Here is a 4790-nt window from a genome sequence, read left to right as displayed (position 1 = left end):
CTAGATTCACAGATCCTTAGACCCTGGTATCTCTACATCTAAGCATCCATTAATTATGATATCTCTACATTCAACTAGGAATCTTATGAAACTTCAATTTGACTTTCAAAAACCAAAGATCTTTATATCTCTATCTCCACAGATCTATGGATCCTCAGATCTTCATATCCAAATCAATGTATCTTCTGATCTTTATACTGGTGCAATCATAGATCTACACATCTCTAATATCTGCAGATCCTCAGATCCCAGTATCTCTACATCCTTGGATCCATGGATCCACTGTTCTTCAGATGTCTACCACAGATTCTCAGATCCAAGTATCTCTACATCCATGGGTTTACAGATCCAAATCTTTATATTCATGCATTGACAGGTTCTCTAGATCCATAGGTACTTATATCCAGATCCTGCAAATCTACTGATCCCCAGATATTCCAGCTGTTTTCATAATGATAGGCCTTCTTGACCAAATACAGAACTTTTGGCCTATTGTTATAAAAACAGCTGGAATATCTCATCTTCAGATCCTAGTACCCCTATATAATACTTTTCTCATATTATTTTAGTACCATCATCATCTCATTTCATACTTTTTTAGTACTCCAAGTGTTCTATGATTAATATTATTATACTTGAATGATACTTGTTTATTAACATTATGTTATCACTCTAATACTTTCTGATTACTCTTATTGTTATTGCACTGTACTTTCATAGTAATAATCTTAGATACCATCAATATTATTGAGGGACTGGTATCAGGCTGGTATGCTGATTCTGTTTAGTTTTGAAATATGCTTTCAGTAGTCTTTCTCTAGTATTTATTTAATATACTGTTTAGTATTATAATATGAATTCAATACTCTCTCTTCAGTATTGAGTCCTCACTTTAAAATTATGTATTTCCAAGAAATCATACCCTTCAGATACTGTCTAAATTTCTGTCAGCCCATACCATGCTTCTATTATGGAAGTATGTAATATAGCCCTCAAAAAGTATGGTATAATGTTGCAGTATACTAATTGAATACTCTGCCCACAATATTGAAACACTATATAAATATTTTACTCTCATATTTTTTCCATACTAACAACATACTAATTGGATACTCTGCCTGTAATATTGAAACACTATATAAATATCTCACTTTGATATTTCCTTCATACTAACTGTTTAACTGGTTGCAACAGATTTAAACCGGTCTTTGAACAGTTTTAAAAGATTTTTGAAATGTGGCAACTGGCAACTGGACCAACCCCAAATTGGGGCAACTGCAACCGAAAAAAGACCAGACCATGGTCTGGTTCAGTTCGGTCCACCTGTTTTTTTCAGTCCTATGGACCGGACCCTTAAACACTATTTCCAAACTCTATCCACATGCACAAGCAAAGGTTTTGCTTTTCTTTTCAACCAATCTGCTGAAGGGGCGTTGGAGCCTGTATACAGTACACAAATCAGTGTGACGATATCTTCTATAGAAGGGGGCAACAGCTTAGACAATACATCGGGCTGTTGTGGATAAACAATTACATGGCCTCTGAGAGCTCTCTGATGGATGGGTGATGAGTTTGTGGACCCTTCTTCTTCATATGAATCCTAATCACCTCCTTTTAAATGCACCATGATAGCACAAGCTCTGCAAAGTGCAATCATAAACTCTTCAACAGCAGTAAGATCTTTCAGTTCATCTGGTACATTGCCAATGAATAGCCTATTAATGATCGCCAAAGACATTGTTCGACCGGATGACAGACAATTGCAGCAAGCTTTGCAAATGAGAATAGAATGAGGTATGCCATCTTTCCCAACAACACCATCTGAATCTAATAAAATATCATTTAAAATACCATCGGGGTAAGGCAGAGGGGGACAAGGCAGATCTGGATGTAACCAAAATTGATCTGCCTCACCAGTCGATGCAAAGGGCTCATCAGGATCCTCTGTACTGTCATCAAAGTCTGGTCTTCTTAACAATGCAAGGTCTATCTCTGATATAAGCAAGCTTTTCATAGACTGACGAAGTACCTTTTCCACACATGATGCACATGTGCCAGAAGAGAGAGTCAAAGATGATGTAGCATGTTTGAAATTGGCTACAAGTCCATTGAGCAGTGATTTTTGAGGAACTTTAGGCCAGCGACAATGAGCATCATTCAAAGTGTCCATGTGAACATTACGTGCATTAAAGCATGCATTACACTTGAGACTTTTCTTACCCTTTGCAGTTGAACAGATGAAATGCTTCACAATGCAGTGGAGTTTAGTGATAGAATCAGTTTGAGTCCATTCAAGATGATACATAGAAGCTACCTGACGAAGAGTTTTCAGTCTCATCTTGTGAACAGTACATGCCAGTAATGAAACACCAAAATCAGTAATTCCCAAAGGCAGGAGCTCATTAACAGTGCTTTCACAAGAGGGAGGACCTGTGTCTGAACATTCCTCAGATTTACAATGGCCGCCACACACATGCATGAACAATCTATGTCATATGGTTTGAACTGAGCCATGAGCATCTAACCCATGCATACCACATAGGTGTGTTAGTGTCATTTATCCATATCATCATAATCACTCAAAAAACGAGACAGTTCATAAAAAGTGTGAGGGTGACCTAGGTTTTTTAACCGTGTTTCATAGAAGTTAAGAAGATCAGATTGGACAGAGTTTTTGTAATTCCATCCAGCCTTGAATCCCAATAACACTGGATGCAATCCACATTAACTTGAACTAAATTATTGTAAAGAAATTGTAAAGAAAATTTAAATAATTTTACGGTAACAATGTCTAAAACATTGTAAAATTATTGTGATTTTTCTTTGGATAATACTGTTGTTTTTCAAGAAAAAGTCACAATAATTTTACAATTTTTCAGACATTGTTACTTTAAAATTATGTGAAATTTCTTTACAATTTCTTTAAAATAATTTGATTCAAGTTAATGTGGTTTGCATCCAGTGTAAGATACAAATATTTTCAAACAATGAGAGTGAAATCTTATTCTCCCGAAAAGAATTCAGTATATCTGACGATAACAACACCACAAGGGTAGACATCATTTTCGTCATATTAGCCACAACGCGGCAAGTGGGAAGCAGTTGCCGATGACAATGGCCATATAGTAAATGGTGAACAAGAACCATATGCCAGTTTTTCTGATCGAGACCTTCGTACAGGATGCCATGTTGTTTCAATGCATTGATGAGTGCAGAGCTACTTAGTGTTCACAGGTCCAGTCTACAGGACTGAACCACGGTCTGGTCTTTTTCCCGTTGCAGTTGCCCACATTTGTGGTCAGTCTAGTTGCCAGTTGCCATGTTTTTGTAAATATATAAAAACCGAAAAAGACCGGTTTAGACCAGTTGCAACTGGTCTTTCGTCCAATCACGTGCTGGACCTTACTCGTGCACATTTTACTTAATTTTCGGTCCCTGAATCATCAAAAACGGTCAAGAATTGGTTGAGATATGGCCAAAAACATTTTTATACATGTGATTCAAATGTACATCCTTTCTGTTTTCGCCCTACCTCAGTCAAATCTTGACGGAATTGCTTAGATTTTTGATCAGTCTATGGAGAATTAAAATATCTATCTACGTATGCAATGTACGTGAGGTAATATTTAGTTTCTGTGGTGTAATAAATTTTACAACAAAAGACCGGTTGCAACTGGTCTGGACTGGTCCAAAGCGGTCCAGTTGTGGTCCCTCAATATTTGGATTGGTCTAGACCAGTTGTGGTTGCCAGTTGCATCATTTTGAGGTAAAAAACTGGACTTAACTGGACCTGCGAACACTAGAGCTACTCGAAGCAGGTTGAATTGGTGTCATAAAGAATCAAGCGCATGTGTAAATTTTTATCATTTAAATTTATGTTCAATGTGGACACATTGTCCAAGTATTGATAATTCTTGTCAAATGGCCGAAACGGTCAATATTTTGTGACATGTGATAAATAAGTAAACTTACCGTGACTGGCACAGTTGGGTCAATCAGCTCCAAAGAACGTCTGACCCCAGAATGTGACATGATCTTACATATTGCCAGTGCTGCAGCATTAGTTTTTGACATCATGCACAAGTTGTCTTTCACATTGGGAAAGGCTATTCTAAGCCTTTCATATTGATACCTACTGTCCTATCTAAAAACATAAAACATAATTATAGGTTCATGTGGGGATATGGCTGAAGGCTTGCCATGACTTTACATATTGCTATTGCCACATCACCAGTTTTTCACATCATGCCCAAGTTCACTTTCACACTGTCTGCTTTCACATTGATAGCTACTGGCCTGTCCCAAACATAGTCAACTTTGATATCAGCTCTTTGAGGGCTATAGGATGATAGGCTGATTCATCCTTGGAGGTGTCCTCAAGTCAGGTCATGTTGTAAGTTGACCATGTATTGAGACAGAACAGTAGATATCAACATGAATGGCCTCCTCTGGCTTGAAAGCCAAGATGTGAAAAACTGGTGATGTGGCAATAGCAATATGTAAAGTCATGGCAAGCCTTCAGCCATATCCCCACATGAACCTATAATTATGTTTTATGTTTTTAGATAGGACAGTAGGTATCAATATGAAAGGCTTAGAATAGCCTTTCCCAATGTGAAAGACAACTTGTGCATGATGTCAAAAACTAATGCTGCAGCACTGGCAATATGTAAGATCATGTCCATCATTCAACCTCATCCCCATAACCTAGACAGGGCCAAGGACACCATAACCTACATGTCAACTACAAACTTTTGTAGTCTAAAAAACAGACACTACACACTTTTTCA

This window comes from Laccaria bicolor, genomic scaffold, assembly GCF_000143565.1.
Source record: "Laccaria bicolor S238N-H82 LACBIscaffold_31 genomic scaffold, whole genome shotgun sequence".
Lineage (NCBI taxonomy): Eukaryota > Fungi > Basidiomycota > Agaricomycetes > Agaricales > Hydnangiaceae > Laccaria > Laccaria bicolor.
The sequence above is the reverse complement of the archived record's forward strand: the minus strand, read 5'-3'. Positions refer to the sequence as shown.